Raw genomic sequence first — 12,031 nt, forward strand, 5'->3', positions numbered from 1 at the left:
TGATATGTGTCATGTAATGCAGAGGAAAAGTATATTCTTTTTTTATCCCCATTAAATTTTCTCTAGAGTTCTATCATATTGAAGTTTTAAAAAATATTTTATTAATCTTTTTAACTTCCATCTTGTTTATTTTGCAGTTATATTTATCTAGTTCAGAGAGAGGGAGGTTGAGGGCCCCCATTATTAAAGTATTTCTATCCATGACTCCTTGTAATTCTCTCAGCTTTTCCTCTAGGAATTTGGATACTATACTACTAGGTGCTTACATGATAATAATGAGATAGCTTCATTAAAAATGGAGTCTTTTAAGAAGATGAAGTTTCCTTCCTTATCCCTTTTAATGAGATTGATTTTTGCTTTTACTTTTTTTTTCTTTGATGTAATCTCATAGTCTCGTAGATTTATTGAATTCTTTTTGTCCAGTTCTAATTTGTAGGTTTTTATTTTCTTCAATTAGCTTTTATGCTTGCTTTTCCAGTTGATCAATTTCATTTTTTTGAAGACATATTTGTTTATTCAGTTGGCTATTTTTATTTTCAAAGGAGTAGCTTTCTTTGGTCAATATTTCATGATTTTTCAGCATGACTCTGTTTTCTTTTTCCCATTTTTCTTGTTCCTCTTTTCTTTGGTTTTTAAATTCTTTTTTATGTTAATGAGCTTTTAGATTTGAATTAAATTCATTAGCTCCTTTGAGACTTCCTCTGTGGGTGATTTTTTTTCCTGTGGGTAATTTTTCAATGCTTTATTCTTCTGAGATGGCATTGTTATCATCTGTATTTGCATAGATTCTTTCTATAGTGAGAAGGATTTTAGCTTTTTTTCTCATCTTGAAATGTCTGAGCTCTAATCCTTGGGTATAGGGAGTATAGACCCAAACTTTTTATGCTGGGGCTGGATTCTGATCCTTGGCTTGTTGTTGACCAAGATGTTGCCTATGTAGTCCAGGTGTTGCTTTTGCAGAAGTTTGTTTCCTACTTTATGTTCAGGTTCTGCTTATTCAGGTCCTGTCTTTTGACCCAATGTTCCCAGAGTTCAGATTGTATTTGGGGTTGGGACCCTTCCTGTTTGCTTGTTGTCTAGCTGCTGGTACATATGCTTGTTGTCAAGCTGTGGGGACCTGGACTACACTGTAACTAAAAGCCTTCTGCTGGCTTTCCAACTCTCCTGTCTAGATGGGATTTACTTCCCCTTTTCCCCAAAGATACAGATCCTCCAGGAGGTCCATTGTTGAAAATTTCTTTAGATCTTGTCTCGTTTTGGTGGGATCTGTAGCTTTAGTGTCTAGGCAGAGGTGTCATTAGCTTTGTGTAGGGAAAAATTCCGGGAGCATGCAAGCTTCATGATGTCATCTTGGTTCCTTCTCTCACTTTCTGGGTTTTTGTTTGTTGGTTGGTTTTAATTATTGCAACCAATAAGAAATACACAATAATCCAATGGCTGAAACAGAATCTTTCCTTTGCATTAATTCATCTTATATTAGATGTTGTTGATATTACTTATGATTTTTCTGGCTGCTTGTTCCCAATTGCTGGCTTCCTGTAAACCTTAGAAATTTTATCTCCTCTTTCATCTCCTGAGTGTTAAATTCTTTCACTTTTCTAATGAGTGACTCATATTCTTCTGACAAACCACAAACTCATTGTGCCAAATAGTCAGTGCCATCAATTTTTGAAAGTATTCTTCCTTTTATGCTTGTGGTTTATGGGTGTACCCATATGTCAGTATGTTATTTTATTGCTAGTTTAATAATGGAAGCTATCACACTAAATATTAAGAACAACTAAAATACATATTGTGTTCATTTTCCCAGCAATATATGATTCTTATGTAAGCATTGAATGCTTATCTATTGTATTTAGAAGAGTGGTGAATCTGAAAAGTAAAAGAATATTAACATATATCATATTTGAATGCACAATTGAGTATAAAAAATAAATGATTTGTAACCACAATTTTAGATTGTATCTTACAATGTTGACTATTGATGATTTTTTAAAAAGCTGAAGTAATACAAACTTATAGAATGGAAGCCTATTGAGTATATTAAATGGTTTTACCTAATGAAATGTCACTCTTATTTATTTAATTCTTGAATTATCTTCCAAGAGAATTTCCCCAAGTATTGAGAATAAGATGTGGAATAAGACTTTCATAATGAGAATGGATCTCAGAGGTCCTCTTGACCACCCTCCCATAAATGTTGTAAATTCTCTAAAGCATAACCAGTAAGTAGGTTTCTAGGCTACAACTAGATTAAAAATTATTTAATGAATGAACCAGTGTAGGAACAGATATAATACTTAGTAATTCTCCCCTAAAATAAAATAGATAATTTTGAATACATAAATTAAATACAAAAAGTTTTTGCTGAAACAACTAATTCAGCAAAATTTGGGTAGGGCAGTAATTAAAACAAATTTCTCTGATATAGGCTATATTTCTCAAATACCTAGGGAACTGATTCAAATTTATGAAAAATAAGCTACATTCTCTAATGGATAAATAGCAAAACTTTTGAATAGACAGTTTTCAAGAAAATAAAAACTATTGATAGTCATATGAAGAAACATCAACTAAATCACAATTGATTATAGAAATGCAAATTAAAACAATTCTGACATGCTGCCTCACACCCATCATATTGTCTAACAAGACACAGTAATAGTGATATTGTAAAGACAAGCAACTCTGTAAGACTTACTCTGACCAAGACAATGATTCAAGACAATTCCAAAGGACCCAGGGTAAGATATGTTACCTACTAAGAGAGAAAATTGAAATTGGTGCAAATTGAATCACATTTTTTTACTCATTCTTTTTTTGTGTGTGTCTTTCTGCTTTCTTTTCAAAGTGACTAATATGAAAATGTTTATATGGCTTCACCTCTATAATAAATATCACATCGGTGAAGTGTAAATTGTATAATTTTGATTAATTTGATTGCATAAATAAAATATGCATCCAAGAATAGAAGGAATGCAAAACTTGCAAAGAGACTTTCAGGGACAATCTATCTGATAAAATGTGCTTGGGTTGTAATAATGTCACGATGTAGAAAATGGTCAGCTGGTTGATTTGGAAATGTTTGAACTATTAAGGATGATATTTTCCATCTTCAGAGAAATATTACAAGTATAAATAAGCATAGTAATGCCTTACTATAAATTTTGAGTGCATAAGAATATGATTATGAATATATATATATATATATTATATATACACTCATATATGTGTATGTGCATGCATATGTCCTTCATCCTTAACCAAAAGATCACCATATTAGTCATCTTTTGTCTCAATTCTTACCTAGACTTTAGCCATTAAATGCTACCTTGCATCACTATATTAGAGTCAAGTTGCACTGTGTCCAACCATGACTTTATTGTGATTTTCAAGAAATAAGACAGTATACTCCCCAAAGTTATGTGTACTTCTGTAAAGATATAAAGCAGAGTCCAAATAGAAAATTCATTATACAAAAGGTACAGTAGATGTTTCTACATGTGGACAATATGCCTGTTTCCTGAAGCCTAAGAATCCTACAGAACCTATTTATTGAGATATATAAGATTATATGAGTTTTTCTGTATGACAATTCCATTTCACTTTAATTTATCTTCCATGCAAGCTGTAACATCACTTCCCTGATGTTATGGTCTTCTTGAAGATGAAAAGACAAATATTACTATTACCATTATTGTAACTACTATTGCTACTACAAGTACTACTATCATGTTGAAAAGAAAGAATAAAAAGTTTAGGATTACCTTTTGTTTAAGCTATGATGTAATAAAAATTTTCACAAGAAAGTTATTTGCTCTTTAAAGTTGCTATTAGTGTTATTATTAACCCTGTTTTGCAGATAAGGATGCTTAGAAATTTTTAATGACTTGATCAAGGAAGGCAATATCCATTTCAGAATGAGGATAACCTGGTTCTTGAATTACATAAGAGGAAGAGTGATAAAATTACATCAAGGAAACTTTCAGCACTTTTAATGATCCCAAGTTGATACCTACAACAAAGTGAATCTTTAAAATAATTAAGGCTTTTGGGACTTTTTTGTTTTATATAGCCTTTATTTCTCCCTGCTTCTGTCTTCTGCTCTGAAATTATCATGGATAACAGCATTTTTAAGAAGAAGAAGAAGATAAAAATGCTTCTCACTTTTAAAAATACTTAAACTCTTCTAGTTATTTGTAAATCTTGAAATAACATATCAAAAAAACAGAATTGTAGGTAATCAATGGTCAATGGAAAAAGCAACTTTAGTAGGATTAAATACCAGTTTTGCCTTATGAGGAAGAAGTGGAATTTAATCCAGGAGAAGTGTCTATCTAGCCTGTACAAATTCATGGAGAGAATGTAAGATATAGTTGGGGAGTAGATTGTTGTATGATTGTATGAATGTTGAATGTTTCTAAAATATTGAATACACATAGGGGAAGTTCTGTGAAATAAGTCTGCAAAGATAGGTGTAATATGAAGATTTTAAATGTCCCATTGTCTTGTACTCCATGTTAGCTAGGCCAAATTCCAGTGATCTTCTATAAATTACAAATTATCAAGTAAGTGGGGATTTCTGGAAATTGGAGTTAATGGGAATTTCCAGCATTCCTCTAGGAGAAGCTGTCTAGTGGGAAAAGTCATTTGGATAAAAGCAGTTGTATGCCCTGTTGTCCAAAGGAGCAACTTTTGAATTTTAAAACATCTGATTTGTTTTGAATGTCCTATTAATCTCCTAGCACTGATCTACTGAGGCAACAAGGAATCCAGCAAAGAAAATATACCACACCTAAAGGGAGCTGCTTGAGTACCACATGAATAGGAAAATCAGTTCTGAATTGCCTCTTCTATGCTTTCTAAGCTTGAACTCTTTTTCTGTATTCTCTATGTTTTTGTAATTCAGTATTACAAATAATTGTGGGATTTATATTTTTAACTTTGTTTGATATAGCTTAGTAAAAATGCATTTGTAAAAGTATATAGACCTGGCTGACTAAATTGTTGTTTAATTGGCAATCTTTGTGAGAAAGCATACGATTAGGGTAGGTTGAGTTGGAGAATGTTGACAATCTTGTATTTTTCATCTTTTCTCAGAGGAACAATGATGCTTGAGTTGATATCTTGACTTGTGAATGTATTAGATTTACTGATACAAAGCTGAACAAAGTGGTCAGCATAATTCTCGCCTCCAGAGTTATCAAAGTACATTACTAAGATAACATCAAGATGATTAAAAATGATCCAGAATGTAGTGTAAATTAAGGTCTTTTCGAGGTACCATTTAATGGCTCAGGTCTAGGCAAGAATTGAGACATCAGATGACCTAACTTACCATTACAAAGATATCAGTCTGGTAAAGGAAGACTTTCAAAGTTGTGCCATTCTAAGTCATAAAATCCTAGCCTCTGAAACTTGGACTGGAACCAATGTTCAGTCATTCAGTAGAAGCCAGGGAACCTTGAAAACAGATGGAGCCAAGCTCTGAGAATATGGCCCCAAAAAGAGAGTGGTAATTAAATAAAGATGCATCAGAGATGATATAGGTTATATGTAGTCTTCTTGCCTCCATATCATCTCATTTCAAATCTAACTTGAATAGTGTTGCCTGAGTAAATATTTTAAAGTATGACTTACCACATTAACACCTTGTCTCAAAACCCTTTAGTGACTTCTAATTGTCTAATGAATAAAGCAAACAAACAAATGAACAAACAAAAATTATTGATCTCACTGTCAAGGTAATACAGGAACTGATTGTAATACATTTTTTTCAGTATTATGAGATATTAATTCTTCTCAAGTCTTTTTTAATTGTTATCTATCACGCTACCCTCTTATTTTCTTCCTATATTTTTGTTTAATCTCAATATGTGAAATAGATTTCCCTTTTCCCACACCTTCTTCATTTGTTGATGTACTTCTATTGCTTCATGATTTATAAACAGTAGATTCATATTAACTACTTTAATATGTTACTTATGAAAGGAATGACTGTGTGAATATTTCATCTATTCTCTTAAAACAGAGGTCTATTGAAGAATTTTGAGGGAAGTCCACTGCACAGATTGGGCTGGGCATAAGAAAGATATATTTGTCGACTGAGTGAATGATAGATTGGAAAAGAAGAGAGCAAGAAAACGGTTGTTTCAATAAATTCAAGTGAAGACTCTATAATAGAAGAAAATATGTTTGGTTTTAACATCATTTTTCCTAATTAAATTTGTGTAGGAGCTTTATTATTTCCTAAGTGCCCATAAATCTTTTTTTTTAAAGAAAGCAAAATATCCTTTAACTTTTTAAGTAATTGTCAAGATCACTAGTGTTTAATTTCCAAAAAAAAAATATACACTCCCACCTCTTTTCGAAAATCAAGACATCAGTCTATGTCCAGTCTTCTGACATGTCTCCTATTTTTTTCAATTCTAAGAGTATCAGAAAAAGAATACTCAATCATATTTACAATTTATTTCTCTATCCTGTGACATAATTAGTCTTGGTCCAGAGATTGAATTCATAAAAACAAAAATCAAATAAAATAACGCCCCCTTCTTCACCTGGTAAAATACTTTTCTTCCATCTCCTCATGTTCCTTGGGCTTGTTTCATCTGAACAACTATTACTAGTTTCAATATTCTCCTTGATAGCAAAAACTGAAGAAGAACAACAAAAAAAAGCACCTAGAAGCAAATTCCCTTTGTTGTTCAGCAATATATATTAGCACAAAACAATGAATTTATCTTAGGTTGAAACAGACTTTTTTTGAGTTTAGTTACAACATTAATATTTAGTTCCATTGAAACTTTTTATAGACTTTGCAATATGACTTTGGTTATGCTTTCTTACAAAATTAAACTCATTAACATGATATTTTTTTGTTAGAGATGATCATCATCACTCTAATATTTTTTTAGATTTTTCCATTCTTAATGAAATTCATACCCATATAAAATTTCTAACAGGAGGGTGGTATCTACCCCTTTTCTGAAAGAAACCTTCATTACTAAATTTAAGGTTTTATGTCTAAGTTTTATGTCTACCAATGTCCACGGTTTCTTTCCTTGTCATAGTGAAATCACAGATGACAATGGAACTTGTTGTCCAAAAGTCACATTTCCTTCTCTTTACATGTAATTCTTCCTTTTTAGATAGGTTTCACTGAAAAATAGGAGATATTGTTGCTTCTTAACTTTTGGAAAAAATAAAATCATCAATTGGATTGGTGAGAAATTTTTCAAATCTCTATATTCAGTTATTAAAAATATTTTAAAAGCTATCACTGGAATATATTTGTCTAATACTCAGTTTTTTCATGTCTAGTGGGGGATTATCATTTGTGTCTTCTAGCTCAATTAGATAATATATGATATTTTCCATAAGATTGTCATTTTTGTTTTTCTCTCTTCAGCTGTATCCAGTTGCTTTCTATTATTCTTTCACTCTATGATTTATGAATTCCCACATATGTATATATCATTTTGGCCTAAAATTCTAATTCTCCATTGTTTCCAAGAGCATAATTACTTCTTTCTTTTTACTTCAAGGTGCTTTTGTTTTTTTAAAAATTATTTGGTTTTGAATTTTACATTTTCCCCCCAATTTCACTTCCCTCTCCTACCCCACTGTCCACAGAAGGCAGTCTGTTAGTCTTTGCATTGTTTCCATGCTATACATTGGTCCAAACTGAATCTGTTGAGAAAGAAATCATATCCTCAAGGAAAAATAAAATATAAGAGATAGCAAAATTACATAATAAGAATTTTTTTAAAAATTAAAGGTCTTTGGTCTTTGTTCAAACCCCACAATTCTTTCTCTGGATATAGATGATATTTTCCATTGTATATACTCCAAAATTGTCCCTGATTGTTGCACTTATGAAATGAGCAAGTCCATTTATGATTGATCATCAACCCCATATTGCAGTTATGGTGTACAAAGTTCTTCTGGTTCTGCTTATCTCACTCAGCATCAGTTCATGGAAATCCCTCCAAGCTTCATGGAATTAACATCCCTCCTGGTTTCTAAAAGAACAAGAGTGCTCCATTTCATACATATACCACAATTTGTTCAGCCATTCCCCAAATGATGGCCATTCACTCAATTTCCATTTCTTTGCCACCACAAACAGGGCTTCTATGAATATTTTTTACAAGTGGTGCTTTTACCCTTTTTCATGACTCCATCAGGGTATAGACCTATAGACCCATTGCTGGATCAATGGGTATATACATTTTTATTGTCCTTTGGGCATAATTCCAAATTGCTGTCCATAAAGGATGAGTTGGATGAGTTCACAGCTCCACCAACAATGCATTAGTGTCCCAGGTTACCCACATCCCTTCCAACATTAATCATTGTCTTTTCTGGTCACATCTGGTCTGAGAGGCATGAGGTGGTACCTCAGAGAAGCTTTAACTTTAATTTCTCTAATAACTAATGATTTAGAACAATTTTTCATAGGACTCTGGATTGCTTGGATATCCTCATCTGTAAATTACCTCGGCAAATTCTTTGACCATTTGTCAATTAAGGGATGGCTTGCTTTTTTGTGAATTTATTCAGTTCTCTATATATTTTAGAAATGAGTCCTTTGTCAGAAATACTAACTGTAAAAATTGTTTCCCAATTTAATACATTCTTTTTGGTCTTCATTGCAGTGGTTTTGTCTGTGCAAAAGCCTTTTCATTTAATGTAATCAAAATTGTCTAGTTTACTTTTAATGATGTTCTCCATCTCTCACTTGGTCATAAACTGCTTTCCTTTCCATAGATCTGATATGTAAATTATTCCTTGATCTCTTAGTTTGCTTATAATATTGTCAATTATGTCTAAATCCTGTATCCATTTTGATCTTATCTGGGTATAGGGTTTGAAGTCTAATCCAAGTTTCTGCCATACTAACTTCCAATTTTTCCAGCAGTTTGTATTGAAGAGAGAGTTCTTATCCCAAGCAGGACTCTTTGAGTTTATCAAACAGCAGATTACTATAATCATTTCCTGCTATTGCACTGAGTCTATTCCACTGTTCTCTCACTCTATTTCTTAACCAATATCAAATAGTTTTGATGACTGGTGCTTTATAATATAATTTTAAATCTAGTAGGGCTAAGCCACCTTCTTTTGAACTTTTTTCATTAAATCTCTGGAAATTCTTGATATTTAATTTCTGCATATAAATTTACTTACAATTTTTTCTAACTCATTAATTTTTTGGAATTTTGATTGGTGGAGCAATAGATAAGTAGTTTAATTTAGATAGAATCTTAATTTTTATTATATTAGCTCAGCCTATCCAGGTTTTTAAATCTGGTTTTATTTATGGGCGAAGTGTTTTGTAGCAGGTTGACACCCAATATTTTATATTGACTGAAGTTACTTTGAATAGGATTTCTCTTGTTAACTCTTGCTGCTGTATTTTGCTAGTAATAAAAGAAAATGTTGAGGATTTATGACAGTTCATTTTATATCCTGCAATATTGCTAAAGTTCCTAATTGTTTGTAGTGCTTTTTGAGATTTTTTTTTAGGATTCTCTAGGTGTAGCAGCATGTCATCAGCAAAGAGTGAGAGTTTTGTTTCTTCCTTCCCAATTCTAATTCCTTCAGTCTCTTTTCTTCTCTTATAGCTAAAGCTAACATTTCTAACACAGCACTGAAAAGTAGTGGTGATAATGGGTATCCTTATTTCATCCCTGATCTTATTGGGAACACCTCTATCTTATTCCCATTGCATATAATTCTTGCTGATAGTTTCAGATAGATACTACTTGTCATTCAAAGGAAAAGTCCATTTATTCCTATGCTCTCTAGGTTTGTTATTGATATAGTTACTTAAACTAACAATTTTCCTAATATTGAACCAACCCTGCATTCCTGGACTAAATCCTGCTTGGTCATAGTGTATTTTCCTAGTGATAAGTTGTTTAATCATGTTGATAAAATTTTATTTAAGATTTTTGCATCTTTATTCATTAGGGAGATAGGTCTATATTTTTCTTTCTCTGTTTTGACTTTTCCTGGTTAAGGTATCAGCACCATATTGGTATCATAGAAAGAGTTACACAGAGTTCTGTCCTCACTTATTTTTCCATAGACTTTATATAGAATTGGAAACATTTATTCCTTAAATGTTTGATAGAAATATCCTGTGAATCCTGGCAATACAGAATTTTTTCTTAGGGAGTTCAATGATGGCTTGTTGAATTTATTTTTCTGAGTTAGGGTTATTTAAGTATTTAATTTCCTCTTCATTTAACCTGGGCAACTTGTATTTTTGTAAATGTTCATCCACTTCACTTAGATTATCAAATTTAATAACATATAGTTGAATGAAATAATTTTTCATTGTTACTTTAATTTCCTCCATATTGGTGGTGAGTTCACCTTTTTTCATTTATGATACTGTAATTTGCTTTTCAACTTTCTTTTTTTAATCAAATTAACTAAAAGTTTATTAATTTTATTGTTTTTTTCATAAAACCAGCTCAGTTTTATTTATTAATTCAATTGTTTATTTGCTATATATTTTATTAATTTCTCCTTTAAGTTTTATAATTTCTAATTTGGTATTTAATATGTTCTTTCTCTAATATTGTTTTATTGTTCTTTCTCTAATTTTTAGTTGCATGTTTAGTTCACTGATTTCCTCTTTCTCCAAATTATTCATGCAAGCATTTGAAGATAAAATATATCCCCTGACAAATGCCTTGGCTGTATCCCATAAGTTTTGATATTTTGTCTCATTATCTAGGTTGAAATCATTAATTCTTTCTATTATTTGTTGTTTGATCCACTCATCTTTAAAATGAGGTTATTTAGTTTCCAGTTAGTTTTAAGTCTATCTTTCCCTGGCCCATTATTGCATGTGATTTTTATTGCATTACAATCTGAGAAGGATGTATTCACTATGTCTGCCTTTCTGAATTTGATTGTTAGGTTTTTATGTCCTGGCATATGGTCAATCTTTGTGTAAGTGCATGTACTGCAGGAAAAAAGTATATTCCTTTCTGTCTCCATTCAACTTTCTCCAAAATTGTATAATGTCTAGATTTTCTAACATTCTGTTTACCTCCTTAACTTCCTTCTTGTTTATTATTTTTTTTTGGTTAGATTTATCTAATTCCAAGAGTTGGTGGTTGAGATCACACAGCCTGGCAATTATTAAGTATCTGAGGCCGGATTTGAACTCAGGTACTCCTGACTCCAGGGCTAGTGCTCTATCCACTGTGCCACTTAGCTGCCCCATAAAATGAGTCATGAAAATGTTAAGAAAAATACATACACATATATGTAGGGAAACAAATATTCATATATTACTCTATCAGTCAATAAAACTTTAATATGTGCTTATATGCTGGTTATTGTGCAAGGCAATGGGAAGAAAAATATGAAAATGAAACAACTTATTTTCCATGGATGTTAAATAATATATTTGTGGTGGAATAGGTATAGGCACATGAATTTTCAGATGTTTGTATATCTATATCTATATCTATATCTATATATATATATATATATTTATATGTATACCAGTTACCTAAACTTTCAAACTTTGTTTTCCAGAAATCTTATAAATTTGTATTCATAAGAATGGTAGAAAAACACAGACACCTTTGAATGGAAGAAAGATTTATCTCATACATCGTTAATCCTTCCTTCTGTACTTGTCCTTTTCATGCTGACTCTCACATGTGTTAGCAATAATAACAGCATCAGTGACTAGCATTCTTAGAACCATCAACTAGGAAATCTTCCCTAGCAAATAGGAAATTGCCACCTGTGTACATGTTACTGCTTGAAACTGAGAGGTTTGCCTCACACATAATTGTGATTAGCAGCCAAGAATTCCTTTCCCCTCTTTCTCTCACCTCTTTGGAAACACTTAGTTCCATTTTTCAGCCACAACTGTCATGATAGATTTCCAAATGGAGATTCCAGGGGCACCCTGCTGCTTCTTGAGAATAACCATCTTCTTGGGTGATTACTTGACTTTTCTATTTCCTTTCTTTTCAAAGCGAGTGGAAGCATTCTG

Source organism: Macrotis lagotis, chromosome 3 (genome assembly GCF_037893015.1).
Source record: "Macrotis lagotis isolate mMagLag1 chromosome 3, bilby.v1.9.chrom.fasta, whole genome shotgun sequence".
Classification (NCBI taxonomy): Eukaryota; Metazoa; Chordata; class Mammalia; order Peramelemorphia; family Peramelidae; genus Macrotis; species Macrotis lagotis.